This window comes from Cydia fagiglandana, chromosome 17 (genome assembly GCF_963556715.1).
Source record: "Cydia fagiglandana chromosome 17, ilCydFagi1.1, whole genome shotgun sequence".
Classification (NCBI taxonomy): domain Eukaryota; kingdom Metazoa; phylum Arthropoda; class Insecta; order Lepidoptera; family Tortricidae; genus Cydia; species Cydia fagiglandana.
The window spans coordinates 3,924,527-3,942,176 of record NC_085948.1 but is presented as its reverse complement, the minus strand read 5'-3'; the positions used below and the strand labels follow the sequence as shown (position 1 = coordinate 3,942,176).

At 36.8% G+C, this 17,650-nt stretch overlaps 1 protein-coding gene and 1 non-coding gene across 2 annotated transcripts in view; both read left to right on the top strand.

Moving 5' to 3' along the window:
• The window catches only part of LOC134672994 (atypical protein kinase C), a 212,202-nt gene that overhangs the window by 52,122 nt on the left and 142,430 nt on the right, over positions 1-17,650 (top strand). The gene's annotated exons all lie outside the window — the stretch shown is intronic.
• Trnav-cac (transfer RNA valine (anticodon CAC)) lies at positions 3,742-3,814 on the top strand. The gene has a single exon. It is a non-coding gene; the product is annotated as a tRNA-Val (tRNA).

Below are 17,650 nucleotides of genomic sequence, written 5' to 3'. Positions count from 1 at the left end.
AGCACAATTGAATTCTGTTTTACTTTTTATTTTTTAATTATTATTCTAGATTTTGGGATTTATTGATTCCTTCTGAGAGCCCTATCCCCTAGTCCCTGATGAGGGATAACAAGATATCATCGTCATCATCATTATTCTAGATTTATCAGTTACAGTCCTACATTTAAAAGATCATTTTGTTTGTTATATGGCATGACTTAATAAAGACATTAAAAGTGTAAATTTACTAGACATTTAATAATGGTTAAAAACAATTACTATTAACTGGTCCATAAAAAGTCAAGTGAAATACCAATTTCTCTCACCCAGAAAATACGAGATATTTTTTCTTCCTAGCGATAAAAACTCTGTGTTCAGGTACCTGTCGGGCGTAGCGGCATTGAGTGGTTGGATATGCAAATGTGAGCGCGACTAGGGCCCTTGCCGCCCGATAATATTATCCTTCAAATGTTTCTACTAAGTTGGTTCAAACTATAAACTTTATTGCAAGTTTCCGCGCGGATTATTGAACAGGTGTTGAGGTAGTATGCAAATATAATAGGTATGTCTCGCCGCTTTGATGTTATTTCATTTGAATTTGCCGTTTGGAGACATTAGGTATTTAATATGGTATTCATTGGTTAACTTTAAGAACATCATAATACGTTGCTACATAACTATAGCGGTGCATGTCGTAAATAATCTTCTTCGTATTCCTTTGTCAATCTAAGTCTTTCTGATAAATGTGAGAAAGATGGATGCTCTATCTATACTTAAGCTTAAAGACAAAGACTATCTCACTAAAGATTGTAAAATAAGTCTAATTTTACATATACAAAGGTCTTATTAACGATATTTTTTTTATTTCAGGTAAGTCCATACACCACGAATGCTGTTGTGAAGTTATCTCTCAGGTACACATAGATTTTATTTATTTTTCATTATTCCGATAAAGTGGTTTCCGATAAACCCACGCGTTTGACTCGCGTAATCGATTTGAAGCATATATTATTTACGTCCTAGGTCTGTAATCTAGCATTCTAGGCCCGTCTTACAACTCAATCTTACTTAGCAACACGTTTTTCTGCCCGCGGCCTGGAATAAAAGCGAAGGGCCATTCAAATTCAGCCGTCGTAGCCGCTAAACCGGTAATTGTTTATCCAACGAATTGCCTTCGACTTAAGGTGGAGTGTCGGATTGTACTGGTATAGGTACATTTAGGGATATAGTCCTGAATGGGTAATTTCATTGTTGTGTAATAGGTATAAGGATTACAACTTACAAGTAAACTAAACGCAAACATTGTCGGCTTTGCTTACACATTAAACTTAAAAATTATTTACTTATAAAAACCTGGAAGTTCCACATGAGTTATTCGTTGAAATTTTGGCAGATTTTCTTAAAACAGGAAAAACGTGGAATTTCAGTCATGACGAGACTCCTAAAAACACTCCAAGAGCTTGGATTTTTAATGAAGGCCGCATCCTGTATAATATATTCAAAACTGAATTTTACCTGTGAAATATACGCGGATTCATGAGATTCAAATTGTTACTCATTTCAATCTCAAACTTTCTATCATTTTTCGGTAAACTTACTGAACCATATTTACCAATCGGCGAATAAATAACGTAATTTCTAATCTGTAGGTGATCTCAGTTTGTTTCACTCACCAGTGAGCAATAGGCCTTAATCTAGATATTCGTGCCACGTCCGCCCGAGATTGGGCCGTAAAGGCGCGACGTGGCCCTCCTGTCTAATTATAATCTGTTAATTGCAATCAAGCGGCGACCCGGGACTCATTTGCTAATTGCAATCGAGCCGTTAACTGGATGGATTCAGAAAAAAACGGTTTTCTGAGATTGTCGTTATTGGCGCCCAACGTGGGGCTCGTCTTACCTGTGTTATAGCAAAATTAATAAATAGGTACGATCGCCCACACTGTTCACAGTGTTAACTGTACATCAGTGGACTTTATGCCTTTTGTAATAAGGTACATCTATGTACAGTAGGAGTGTTTGTACGCAACTATTTATGTTCATTATTATTGTTATAATTCGTTAAGCGTCTTAGTGTAATTAATTCAGATGTACTCTATGAGTAATCACAGTTGAAACTCGTACACAATATCAATGTAATAAAAATTACAGGAATTAGCTTTGAATATTGGGCGCGTCATTAACAGATATGATTAAATACATTAAACATATTGAGATAGTACTCGTAATTTCTTATTATTATTTTGTAATGGATAAGATTCTTCAACGAGAAATGTCACATTAGGTAGCTAATATATCATATCTATTGCAAGTAGATAACATGAAATTACTCTCTGAATAGACCTGCAGTATTATTGACAATTATCTGACTTCTAAAACCAATCATTTCCCAACTTTATCTAACTAAACAGGTCTTAATGTAAATTTGCAAAACGAGTTTTTTTTTATCGAATGCTTAATTTTTTTCAGTAACACTTTAATTTGGCCGAAAAAAAGTAGCCTCAGAGTTTTTCTTTTGTTCTAGTTAATGTGCTCTAATAACCCGTTAATAGCACTTAAGCGATGACTCGGGTCGCTTGCTAATTGATCGCATTTGTTAACCAGAGCGATCCGGAAATAACTAGTTTTGGATGGTTCTGTACAAGTGGCGCCCAACTTGGGACTCCGTTGATAAGTCGGGCGAAGATTAATTAAAATAGTTTGATAGCAAAATACGACACGAGGCTATTAAGACTACACTGAACTTAAAGAGACGAGACGCACTTTCCAATTGTAAATGAGAGCCCACTATCTATGAGAAGTTCGTCTTCCTTTATAAAGAATACCTGATTGTAAACCTAAACCAGTGAGGGATCACTAAATACAAACTGTTTTCTTTAATCAATACAATCATTTAGGGTGTAAAGTCGTATAACTTTCCTAGCAAGCAAATAAAAAAATCTGAAATTCCTCCTTAAGACATAAAACTGTAAATCATTTACTTATCAATCAGGAAAAGTCTTTCATCTAATAACCCTCCGAAACATGTTTCGTTTCGTGGTTGATATTTAATAGTGCACGCTGTCATCGCATCCAAAATTGATAAACCGCCATGTTGCACCGCGAAATCCTGCCTCAAATCATGCCCAACAGCCGACCGTTTAATAATTCAGCATCCTAAATATATCCCGTAAGATATCGCTTGTACCAGTCTGACCTTTCATCAACCTTATGCCGTTGAATTAAGGTGTACCAGCGGTCAATGAATATTAGTAGGCCGAGGCTGGAGTAACAAATTACCCGGCTGTTAGGTACACGGCCGATGTATGTAAACTGGGCAGGAGTGTGTGTGAGAAGAGATAGGCGGTTTGCTTGAGCGTCAATAATCCATGTCGGTTCTGAAGATTGATCATTGGTGCTAGGAAGTGTAATGTTGGAATATTTGAGCTTTTCCTGGCGTGTTTGTTTATCTTAATTCTCTTAATGATTCTATATCTAGCATTATTTAATGATTTTATTTCTATATTAACGCGAATTGTGGCCATCATAAAACTTATTACGAGTTTCATTGATTGTGATATATTAATAGTCTTAAAATTTGGTGGAATTTACAATTGTATTAATCAGAATAAAAGCGATTAGCTAACCGAATTTATTATATTTTTACTTAATTTTATACTGCTTAGATAGGTGATAAGACTGATAAGATACTAGCTACGTGGCCGATACACGACTCGCCACTACGTAATAGATAGTGGTGCCAAATTTGTACTGCCGTAAGTAAGTTTCCGTAGTGTAGCGGTTATCACGTGTGCTTCACACGCACAAGGCCCCCGGTTCGATCCCGGGCGGAAACAGATTAAGTTATTCTTTTCGCTTGTTTTTTCTTTTTTTATAAACCAATTAATATTTTTTTCCAAAAGCCTATATCTTGTACCACGGGCAGTTATTAAGGATAGACAGATATGGCCACGACTAACAAGGGACGGTAATCTGCGACACGCGTCACTTCTGAAAGCTTTTCAATGTTAAAGCTTATCTGGTGGCCCGAGCTAAGTGGGATAGTAAACCGGGAAACTAGTTGGGGCTTACTAATATATGACCCTTTTGAATACCTTGGGATTGCTCCCATACTCCTATCACATCCCCGCGAATGTGGTTGGGGCTTATTAGTTAAAGCTCTTAATTGTCTTTAAAGAAACCTACATGTACATTTTTTAATATGGTCGTCGCCCAAATCTAATGTTTAGTTAATTGAATTTTTTATGTGTATTGTTTTTCTTTGTCTTTTCTTTTACTTTGTAGTTTCACAGTGCCTTGGTTTTATACTGTAATGCTGTGTTACTTATTTGATCAATAAAATAAAATATATACAGGTTGGCCAAAAAATAAGTGCATTCCCGTTGCCAGGGAGGTTTTGGGATTATACTTTTGGCTGGTCCATTTTCAATGATAGAGTAAATTTTTTTTCGCTATTTCGGGGTTGGTCCCTTAGTAAAAGTAGCTCAATATAATCCCAAAACTTCCCTGGCAATGAGAATGCAGTTATTTTGTAGCCTCCTAGCCTGTATATTATATATTGTATTTTTGCTTATAATCTACGGATAACGATGTTTATTTTGCCAAAACATATGTAAAATGTGTCAAAATAGTAATTTTCTGGTTTTCCATACTTCAAGACGGCTTTAGCTCAAGTTTGGCAACCGGACACACACCCACGAAAAACGGAGTACCGTTTTTGTGAGCTAGGCGTTTCGTGCTTAGTTTACGATTGTCAGACTTTGACTGCCAAATCTGACTTTTGTATTGCATTGATATAATGGGTCTCATATAGTAGAAATTTGATCCTCAATACAAACCGAATCGACTGATACCTTTTAAAACTAGTCACCTAGCCTATTAAGCGCCTAAATCCCCCTCAAAAACCGAATCATCCTATATAGGTCACACGTACAATATTGAGAAGGTTTGACACCCGCTAACTCACGAATAAGTGACAACTGGGTCGGGGCATCCTGTATTATACTGTAGGTGTATGTTGTGGGCGCAGCTCGACCTCCACGGGCTTTGGAGGTCAGAATTTCTTGTTTTTTGTCGTTTTCGTGGAACTTAGGCGTAATTGATACAGGAGGGCGCTTCGAACTTTGGCGGATGGCAGGAGGGCGCTTCGAACTTCGAATTCTGGCGCAACAAAAAAAATGATATTGAAAGTTGCATTCGCATGTGCATCTTAGTCGTGGGTACTTATGCAGTGTTTTTACAAGAGAGGATGTCCGAATTTATTGAATATAAGTACATATAAGGAAACAGTCTTAGAAACCTAGCTTCTTGGCTATAATTTAAGTATGGTCCAAATCGCTGTTAAGTTTGAGTAGTAAAACCTCTTCTTCTTCCTCGCGTTATCCCGGCATTTCGCCACGGCTCATGAGAGCCTGGGGTCCGCTTGACAACTAATCCCATGATTTGACGTAGGCACTAGTTTTTACGAAAGCGACTGCCATCTGACCTTCCAACCCAGAGGGTAAACTAGGCCTTATTGGGATTAGTCTGGTTTCCTCACGATGTTTTCCTTCACCGAAAAGCGACTGGTAAATATCAAATGATATTTCGTACATAAGTTCCGAATAACTCATTGGTACGAGCCGAGGTTTGAACCCGCGACCTCCGGATTGCAAGTCGCACGCTCTCACCGCTAGGCCACCAGCGCTTCAAGTAGCTTTGAGTAGTAAAACCTGAAATCTTAAATATGCAGATCGAACCAGTTCTAGCATAAAGGACAAAAATCTAAACCGGAATTACAGCTTTGACAAAAAGCCCGGCCCTAAGGTGAATAGTTATGACTGATTTCTGCTCTGTAATACTTGTCACATATTTGGCTTGGTTACAGCTGATGCTCATCCATACAATTTAGAACCCAAAATAGTACTGATCATGATGATGATGACAATAGTGATCCAAAAGACTCGAGTCTTTTAGCTCTTTTTTAGGGTTCGCCTCATCTCTTGACGCCTAAAAGGCTAAAAGCCCTTTTCTATTTCATTAGTAAAATAGGTTTTTAGCCTTTCAGGCGTCAAGAGATGAGGCGAGCCCTAAAAAAGAGCTAAAAGGCTCGAGTCTTTTGGATCACTAGATGACAGCTGTCACTGTACCCAAGCTATGTGAAAAATACTCAAAAAAAATCACGGGATGATATTAACAGCATACATTTTTTTTCTTCACGTCTATAATCGGATCCGTTATACGCCTGCGGCTATTATTATACTATTTAATGTAGTTGTGTTATAATCCCTTTGTAAGTCGTAGTTAACGTAATCATATTAGAGCGTGTAGGGCGACCATTGTTCGGCAGTGACTGCGCGGGACATGTCCCGGTATTAACTGGGGGTTTGGCCGCCGGCCAACAATGTGCAGGTGATTCATGCGTTATATTACTAGCTAAATATATTCTTGTATATGTTTTATGACAAGTCGTATGACTTTTGCAAATTACGTATTTTAGTAAAAGACGTTTGGTAAATGTGACTATTGTCATTGTCTGCCGTTTAGGAGTTAATTTTGAGAACTTTCAGTCCACATTTTAGCTTAAAAACGTTACATTCTGATGTACAGTAAATTCTGTGGCCTATGCTACGTAAATATGACTATCGAAGGTGGTTAAAGCGCACGAAATTAGGTATATTAACATGAATTTTAATTTGTAAGAGGCCATGTTCAGTTCTTTTGAACACCTGGGCCTCTTATTATATCTGATGGCAACCGTGCAACGACGTCGTAAAGTTGACACATGTCAGTATCTGACCGTAACCGGAATTTGTTCCGCAACTGAACATTTCCTGAAAAAAATACGGCACAGCCGAAGGATTGCGCAGTTTTTTGGCCGAAACCGAACCTTTAGCCGAAAAGCTTCGGTCGGACACTAACAAATGCTCAACCATTAAACACGTCGGTAACATTAAGCTAACAATACGCATTACTAGCCGTTAACGATCCTTATAATCGATATAACTGAATTATCGGCTAGCCGTAATGGGCACTCTGACCGAATACTATCATTATCCAAGCTAACCTGTTAGTCGATCACAAGACGAGTACATCGGTAAGACTGTCAGTCTCGCTCGTCAGCTCGTCACGTTTGTATATATACTCGTACACTTCTAATCGCGCGATGTTGTCTCAGTCTCACTAATGCTATCGAGTAAGTTACCTATCTGATACACTTGATAGAGTTGAAATGATTCTGCCACAATATGTGATTGTACAAGTAAATTGCACATGCATCATATTGTTCATTTGCCCCATCAGCATTTAGTTTTATATAAAAGTTTCGTAATTAGTCAATAAGTACCTATTCATTCAAAACATATTCACGTTCGCTATTCTATAAGTGTGCACACCTATAATAAATCAAGTTTATCTCAAGAAATCGTCTTTCGTGTTCCAAATTACTATCAAGATATTCATCAAGTAAATGTTAGAGTTAGCAAGTACTCTGACAGTGATACTGCGACCTTTCTAAGCTATTTATATCCTATTCGCCAATATATCACCTATTCATCTAGCTTTTCTACTAAACTAAAGTAACAGATCAGTCGGATGAAATGGGGAAAAGTGCGATGTAAAAAAATCAATGTTTAATACCATCTAGAATAAAAAATAGGAACGCAATAAAATGAGCAACTTGTATTGAGACTACCAGCGGTAATGATAGATTAATACAGCAGCCTCTCCCTATTATCCTATTTTAAAAAGTGACGTTTCCTACCTATACCTACCTATAGTTATCGGACGGGGTTATCACGCGATAATTATTCCATACGTCCGTTAGTCTATTTTATTTACCTATCCCTGGTCGATACCAAGTTAATAATCTGTTAGTATTCGATATTCCATTTTTCCGCCGTAAGTTGTTCAAACATTGGGAACCAAGAGCTCTATTTACATGAATACAACCTCCACCCTTCCGGGCGAGGGCACACCAAGTGTGTTTTCTAATCTTAGATAACATCGTGAAAAATGCTGATCAATTGATCATTGCTTGCTGGTAGTTTGGGTATTTTTTTACCTTTTTTGAATTATTTGTGTTCTGGATTGTTTCGTACATGCAGAGTGTTTTCTAATGTTTGATAACATCGTGAAAAATACTGATTATCGCTTGCTGCCTTGCTCTGTAGCGATATTGTTTTTACCTTTTTTTAATATCTGTGTTCTAGATTATTTTTGGTAACCTATTAATATGTCATTTTAGCGAAATTAAAGTAATCTAACGAACGATCCCACGAGATCATTTGATTTTTTATATCAGTCGCTATTTTCTAATTTTTTCTAAGAGGTGAATATGTAGGTAGATCACAGTTTTTTTCATTATTCGACCTATCCCGAATACGCGAAAATAATATCAGATGTTTCATAAATCACAAAACATCAATGTACGATTCGCCTAAATGTGAACACTTTGTACAAGCAACCTAAAGTCATATGCTTCCCCATAGTACATGATCTTGTACCTTCGTACCCAATAATCTTGACGTGGAGCAAATAGTAAGCAAGGTGGTATTTACTGTAAACAAACACCAAAACGATTAGTTTAATAATTACGTCAAACAGACCTGTGTGCCCCTCACCTAAATATAAACATACTTGACAAATATTGTTTAGGTATGTTATGATACACAAGCAAATAAAGTAGATGGCTTGACGCGTAATAGCTGTAATATGTCACTATACGTGTTTTCACTTCACTTAGGCTACTGGAGTGTGTACGGTGATATATGTTGTTAAATGGTATGTACTTAGTTACATATACGGTGAACATCCATTGATTTCACTCAAGCAAAATGTAAATGATGTTATAGCCTAAATATAGCGTGATTCAAGAGACGATCAAGAATAAATGATTCATTTCAGTTGTCGTTTAATTTTAGCTAGTGTGCGGTGACAGTAACATCTAAAACTTAGCCACAGTAATAGACCGGATCCCTTTGTTTGACATATACTGCCGTATTCGAACTTCAAGATATTCACAAGAGACGACACGCACTAGATCCATTCTAGATAAGTTATAGTTTAGATATCAACTAGTTCTCTTTTGCAGCGCAATTCGGGCAACCAAATGTCACTTTTACGTTAGATAGAGTAGGTAAGATATGTATTAGATGAGATCTCTAAGTCAAATCCTGTGGAAATCGTTCAAGGTATCTCCAGAATCGCGCAAATGTCAAATTTGACAGGTTAGATCTTAAAGATATCGTTATCGTATCTTGGTGATGTCTAAAAGATGTCTAATAGATGTCTATTTCATAATCCGAATCGGGCCCATAATTATTGAAAGTCATAATGTAATGATTGTCAGATTATCATTAGTCATAATTCTGAAACCGTTAACTTTTCAGAATATTCGTAAGGTAATCCTATAGATAGGTTAGGTTTGTTTTATGGCAATCCTGAAAAGTTACGGGTTTCTGAGAAAAACCAAATTATGACTAACGAAAATGCGGGTAAAAAATACATCATTCATCATCATTTCAGCCTATATACGTCCCACTGCTGAGCACAGGCCTCCTCTCATGCGCGAGAGGGCTTGGGCTATAGTCCCCACGCTAGCCCAATGCGGATTGGGGACTTCACATACACCTTTGAATTTCTTCGCAGATGTATGCAGGTTTCCTCATGATGTTTTTCCTTCACCGAAAAGCTAGTGGTAAATGTCAAATGACATTTCGTACATAAGTTCCGAAAAACTCATTGTAAAAAGTACAATATAACTTAAAACTTTATGGCAAAAAATAGACACCCCATTCAGACTATTATTATCAATTTATCATAATTTGAATTGGACTACTACTAGATACTTTTGAACGCGAGGTGTAGAGACATATTTATATCTCTATTTAGAAAAATGTTCCAGGGTGGCAGATACTGTTGGTGCGTTGTTTCATCTGCTACTTATGATGCTGACTGTACTTAGTGGACAGAACCCCGGAAGCCTACTTGGAGTACTTAGCCAACCTCTCTAATATTTACGCTAACGCGCCACACGCCCGCTCTATACCCGGCCCTCCGCCTCCGCCCCGACACAAACTCACACAAGGTTACGAATAAAGGTAAAACTAGGGTGAAAATATAGTTAACAGATAAAAATATATGCTATCAACAGTTAGGTTAACACATATAAGCACAGCCAAGCTAATAATTGAAGTGAATAATCAATTAAAATGAATGTAAATATGTACTTATTTCAGAAAACCTCCTCACATCATACGTGACTATATGGGTAATTACAATTGCTAGGCCCTCAGGTCTGTAGATGGTGTTAAATAATTAGATGACTTTGACGATGATGATGATGATAGCGATTCACTGAAGCGTATGTAGAAAGATCCGATTTTTTTATGCTAAGCTAGTTTGTATTACCACTAGAGTTTGGCCAGCCAGACCAAAGCAAAAAATATTTCACCTGCTTGACAGATTTATATAAATGTAACTTCAGTAAAAAGCTTTCACTGAGATAAGAATGGAGCGAGATACTAAAAATGGTGCATCAGATAAAGAGAAAGTTTACACCATTTCCTTGGCTTTGTTCTCTTTTTAATCTTAAATCCTCGACACAAGAAGTGGGTTGAATGCCGAAGTTGTATATAACAATACGGTCGGCGACAAAAATAATGAGTTAACATTTTGGACCTTATAGCATTGTAATTAAGGCTAAAATTGTTGTGTGTGTTGTGTACTATATCTGTCGCCACCCGTACGAGTGCGGCATGTAGCGCGTTAAGGTAAATATTAAAAAGATCCTGGCTGAGTGCTGTAGGCTTTTAGGATTCCGTCGATACTCGAATTAAAAAGTTCGAAATCTGTTCTGTTTTTCCGTAACTACAAAACCGTGCTACAACACACGATATACTTACAAATTGGTACCTAGCTTAGTGGGAGCTGTCTAATAACCCCTACAGATTACTATACTAATGCATGTTCCTAGGAAAAAAAATCGTGTGCTATTAAAGCCACATTTCTTACTTTTTATCCCGTGTTTTAATTTATTAATTATTTTTTCACACATAACTTAGCTACATATAAGTATGTATTACTATTTCATAAAATCATTCAAACTCTTTCAACACAAAACGTTTAGTCGAGATTCATCGGAAAAATCAGGAAAATTTCACATTCACAAAAAAACTTTAAACTTAGAAATGGAAAGTATTCCTGTTCAAAAATATGAGAAGTTTCCTAGAATATTCCAAGTGCAAATTTCGCAATTTTTGAATCTCACGACGGCGTATCAGTAGGAAATCATGCTGGATCCGTTAAATTTTAAATACGGAACCCGAGGCAATTACCGAACACGCCCGACTCCCCAACGCGGCGCGAACAAATCTCGGCGGACCGAAGTTAAATAAAGGGGTAAATGTATGTAAATTCGGCACACTCGTGAAATTGAGGTGCCCGTCGCGTAATAAAACTACGTCAAGACGTGCACGGGTCCGCTTAATAAGAAAAGTTGGAAAATGAAGGACACAGTGTTTCTGTTAGGTTCTTTCGAGGTCTTCGGGTTTATTTGGAAAGTTGTTGTGGCAGGATGACAGTTGGTATTAGAATTTACGTTGTTATGATAAATTGTTGTAATGGATATGTGTATAATAACATTAGAATAAATAATTGTGTCATACTTACATGTTTATAATTGAAAACATAATTTTGCACTCCTATGGACGATAGTTAACCGCTATGTGTGCTATGATTTTATCTCACAGGCTAGTAAATATCGGTAGAATAAAATCGGTATTGGTAAATTTAAAGTACTTAAGTTTTTAAAGTACTAAAGTACTTAATTTGGTTATATCCACGGACGTGAATCAAATTACCCAATACCCAATGACCCACCTACTTTTTTGAAAAATCATGAAAATACTTACCTACTTTCAAACGACCATTGTGTTAAGCCAGTTTTACTAGTCAATAAACAGAAATTTAAGATGTTCACTGCTTGTATTGTTAAATTATAAATGAATCTTAATAAATCTAGTAAAAATATAGGAGTTATATCCTCTGGTAGTGTATATATGATCGAAGACACGAGATACTTTTCAACCGACGAGCTTCCCTTGGCCGCGATAAACTTATTCGAAAGCAGCTCAAAAGCTTTCTTCACTGGACAATGAGCTTACGTATATTGGCTGAAAGTTCAGCGCGCCGAGGTTTCTCAGCTCGGACACTTTGACGGTTCTCTTCGGAAAAAAGCGAACTTTGCTTTTAAGCGTGAACTTTTGATATAGGATAGCTGATATTGCTCGGTATTTTATTATAAGTGTAGACGCTTTTGTGAGCGTCTTGGTGTTATGTCGTTGCAATATGGTGTTCGAAGACTCATAACTTAGGTACTTACGTGTCATTTGTACTGGGCTATATACAGACATGACTAAAATATCTTAAGAACTATCTAACAAAAGTACAACATATGTGTACTGGAACCTATAGCCGTATTACGTTCGCGTAAACGTATCTATTTTAGCAAGTTGGTCACATCCCTATCTGATTTGGTGAGTTTGCCTAGACTGATTTAGGGGTCGTTTATAATAAAATCTTCGGGTCTTTGTGTTTTTAAAAAATACATTTATATCACTCGTGTGATCGCTTGGCCACTCATCTATACTTACGAAGACACACACCCCAATAACGTCCAACGTCTTATTATTTTATATCTATGAAAAAACCAACGAGTCAGTCCAAACGTGACATCAAATGTACGAGTAAAAGACTTTTTTCTATAAAATAAAACGCTATTCACTAAAAAGAGAACGCAGTAACGAGTCAGCCTAGATTTTACTCTAACAAAACGATGTAACTTAATAGAAAACTCCTTTCTCTTATGTCCTCTTGGCACGGAGAAGCATTGTGAGCTGGTGTCGGCTCCATGCGCCGCTTTCGACTATAGAGATATTATGAGAGATATTGTAGGAAGCGATGTGCGATAATTAAAAATATTTTTCTCGTGTCCGTGAGGGGAATTGACGCGTTTGTTCGCTTTGGAAAATATTTCTGCGTTGGGTTAAATTAAATTCACTTGTGGTCGTAACGTAAGTCAGAAATCTAAAATAATTTTAAGTGTCTATTAAGGATTTGTTTAACTAGGATATACTTTTATATTTTCATACCCAGAGTAGGTCAACTCTAAATATTAAAAGCATTCGCTAGTTACAGCCAGAAATAAACACGAAATCTGGGATAAAGTTCCTAACTGCCTACCTTAGCCTTTACCCAATATATTTAGATATTAACTAATATTTTTTCTAATTATGCTTAAAAAAACGCTAAATGATAAATTGTAATTATTTTGTAGGATACTTAAGTACCGTGTTATTTAGTAGCTAAGTCCAGCTAGCCTAATACTAGGCTACATTTGAGCGCTAATGGTCCATTGTCATATTAATCGGCAGCTTAGCAGTAACAAGTCCACACTCGGCCTGTATTGTCAGAGTTGGTTCTTTGTGCCGCGTAATGGGCATTTAACCGCGAAACGGGGCTATTACATGTGGGACTGTACTGGAACTTGGACTGAACGTGAACGGTTATTTATGGGTTAAATACGGTGTATTTATTGTCATTACACTTCCATATTAAGCGAATACGAGTTTAAGCGAGCGAACAACCACGATCGCAAATTAGTTATTGGCTATGTGTGAAGTGCATAGTGGGGAACCCAGAAATGATGACTGCTCACTGTAACATAAATTAGTAATTGTTAATAACTAGAATATGAAGTAAACAGTCACTAAGGCATCCAGTACCCGAGGCTGTATCCGAACCAGCGTCTTGAGCATTTGTGGTTCACATTTCATGAGCCACCCGCGGCTGACCCCGTAATCCTTGGGCCCTCGGGTCCTGGCGGCACTCGTACCAATTTCTTGAGTAGGTAAACTCCTATTAACTCGCATTTATAGACGGGTCTATCGCAAATTTATTTTATTACCTTTATTTGCCGACGTTTCCACACAGGCTCGTGTTCGCGGCTAACTGATGTCCCAGCAAAATGCCAAAACAGAGATTGGTGCATCTACCCGACGAAAAGTGTATGAAAAAGTTTGGGATAAACATCACATTTTCAAACCATCCTCTGCACATAGTGTTAATTATTGTCAATAGACCCGTCTATAAAATGTGAGTTAATATGTGTTCAAAAAGCAAAAGTTTTAAGTATTATAGGTAAACACCTAATGGATACTTTTACATTTAGTGACCCTGGGACTACTTCAGAAATATAAAAAAGCGTGAGCTTTAAGTATTAGGTATGTTTTGATTGACGATTTTCTTATTTAAGTAGCAAGTCAGAACCCGCGTATTGCTAAATAAGCCTACCTAAATGGTTTGCTATTAAATTTATTAAAAGCAACCATCATAAATGAGCCTGCATATTTACCGGCACCTGCACACATGCACACAATTGCCGTAAATGTATGTAGGTTCACTGTTTGCACACAGTGTATCGATTAACCTAGTAAGCTTGAACGAAGGTCTTGACAAGTTGCTGTACTAAGTGAAAGGGTGTTTTATCAATTAAATACACATTGGTTTAAATGTAAATTGATCTATCATAAACTAAATCTACTTTTTCACCTTCACTGAATTTAATATTTTGACTTAACCTGAACTTGAGAAGATGATTTTTCTTAGGGATAAGGCAACTTTTTTTCACTTCAAGTAAAAATTGCAGATTATTAATATTATTATTCCGCAACCCATAATGCACCTATATTGTCAGCATAATGAAGTTTCACAACATACCAACTACTGAGTTAGAAACTTGTTCGATATGCGTATGTTAACGTGACATAAAATACTATTCAGAAAGGCAGGCTTGCATCCGGATCTGACATCCGTGTAAACTGACGTGCTCATCTGACAATGTAAACAGGAACTCGATATCATGTCGGGAACATGCCTCTTGCGTCTGAACTTTTTTAACGCGTACCCTAGTTAACTGCTCGCTTTTACCGTTATTATAAATATATTTTCTCTTCATATTTTCCTCCATCTGCTCAGATGGTATGATATTTTCCATTTCGAGCCTGGGCAATGGTACGGTCAAATATATTTTTTTTTAATTTTTGAACCATTTTGTATCTTGTCACAATGACAATAGTATGAGGACTTTCATATTGATTATTACTGTGACGAGGTACGGAATGGGTCATAAATTAAAACTTTCGACTGTACCTATGATATGGGCCCTTATAAAAAAACTAAAAAATTACTTATTTTCTATTAAGAATGGCAAGTTGTGTTGAATATATTACCTATGTGACATTTTGCTGCAACATCAGTCAGCCGCGACCACGACCAGTGAAACCTGTGTCGAAACGTCGGTAAATCAAGGTACGATACGAGTAATTGAATAAAATTAGCGTTAGACCCGTCTATAATAAATGTGAGTTAATATATATTATGTTACTTTACTTACTTTAGAGCGTTATTTCTCTTCTTTAGAAATGTACTCGTAATAAAATCCAACATTAAATAAAGTGGCAAGGATTTTTATTGCACTTGACTTTCGTTTCTCTATTTGTTATACACCACATACCGTGCATCCAAATTTTTAAGCACTCTCTGTTGACTTTGAAACAAAGTTTGAAGCTATGAATTTAAGTAATGTTTTATTCAACGCTACGTGTAAATATAATTGGAATTCGAAACGCGTCGCAACGAACTTACAATTTACACTGAATTTATTGGAATGTGAATAAGTTATTAAGCAATGTTTAGATTAAATTGAACAATCATTCGTGTGAAACGTTGACTGACATGTGAAATATGGAATTAGCAATCAGTTACTTAGTTAATTCAAATGTTCAATAATTTAGTAGGTACACGTATTTATTTGTATTACATTGGTATGTTAAAATAGTCATGGGATTACAACATAAACATCAAGTCAAATTTGACTTCAATTTATGGTGTCACTGTTTATTCTAATAAACGGTGAAATTTTACAAAAGGCATTAAGTATTATATTGATGAAAAAGTTTTGAACCTTGGATTTGCCAGTGAAGAAGAAGAAAACTTGACTAGATCAAACTTAAACCGTTACAGCATTTTCCATCTTTCTAGTACAGAAAAATGTTTAACAATACATGTAAATGTATGGAAGTGCACGTCTCTACGGTAGCAGCATACAAATGACTTATTTCCAAACCAAACACGATTAGCTGGTACTGTTTGCGGACTGCGACCGGCCATGCGAGGCCAAGATAAAGGAATATGTGGCCAGACCTTACAAAGCGACGTATATCGTCAGCAAACTTCATTCTAAATGCAACTTTAAGGATTCCAGCAGAAGGTCCAGTTTGTAACCGGTTATAATATGAAGACAAAGTGCTTTGGAAATGCATTCGTGCTGTGGAGATATATATTAACAAAACAGCGGATTTGCTAAAGTTTTGCCGGATATACAGGGTGTGGCCTGTAATAAGAGCAAAAAATCAAACTGGAGATTCCTTGGAATACCCAAAGTTACCACCAAGTGGTCCCGATGGTTCAAAATTCTTAATTTAGGAGAAATTTTAATTTAAAGTCAAGTTTAGCACGCAATGGATTTTAACATTGCGTTACGGTCGCTTAACTGTCGTAAGACGTCATGGTACCGGGACGTCTTGGTACGCGCCTTTTAGTACAAGTTATTTTAAAAATGAATACAGAGAAAAGTAGCTCTTATTATTAGGAAGTCAGAACTCATTCAATATGCAATGACACGTTATGTTTTGTTGACAAACTCGAAATACTTTTTTTTGCTATGTAATGGAAATAGTTTTTAAAATAATTTATTTTCGTAATAAAAACCTCCATAAAACACTTAACTTCATTACCTACCTATTTGAAAAATGCTTTGAACTTTGTCAATATTGACAACTGTCAAGCGAATGTACAACAATTATTTATGTAATCCAATCTTGTTTATGATGGAATTACATGATTGAACGGTGGAGCCAGAAGAAGTTCAAACCAAGCTGTTGCACCGCAAACGATTTCCCGATCGGAGGCAGACTGACAGTGTCATCGTCAACGTTGAACGTAAGTGCCACGTTTGCGGGACATCGAGCCTGTCCGGGGCCCGGGACGGCGGTGCAGCCTCAGCCAGCGTGCAGGGGCCCGATTTTTGAAATTCGACCGCTCGATTTCGTGTATTTCGGTTAATAATATCTCCACTACTAGGCATTTAAATTTTACTAATAGAATTGAAAACGAGTGGTCAATACCACTAGATTCCCAAGTTCTATCGCTCGTATTTCAAAAACTAGCATTTCGCCGTTTTACACCAATTTTCGAGTGACGAAATCGAACGATCGAAATTCAAAAATCGGCCCCCAGGCGGTGATATGCGAGTCAGCGTGGCGTTATACTAAAGAATAGTGCGCAATTTCGACAACCACCAGTACCAAAAAAAACAGAACTATGTGTATTCTATGGATCTGTCACAGAAGTCGTATTAGAGGAGAAAAAGTACCTACCTGATTCATAACAGAGTCATTTGAAAAAATAAGGATACCTAATGATACATCGTATTATCGAAAAAGCAATTTATCGGCCAAGATAATGGATGGATACTGAAAAGTGTTTGTTATTAATTTGTTAGTTGTGAAATGTAAGTACTTGTGTTATGTAGTTGTTCAAGATTAATAAACTCAGTAACTATACGTTTTTGT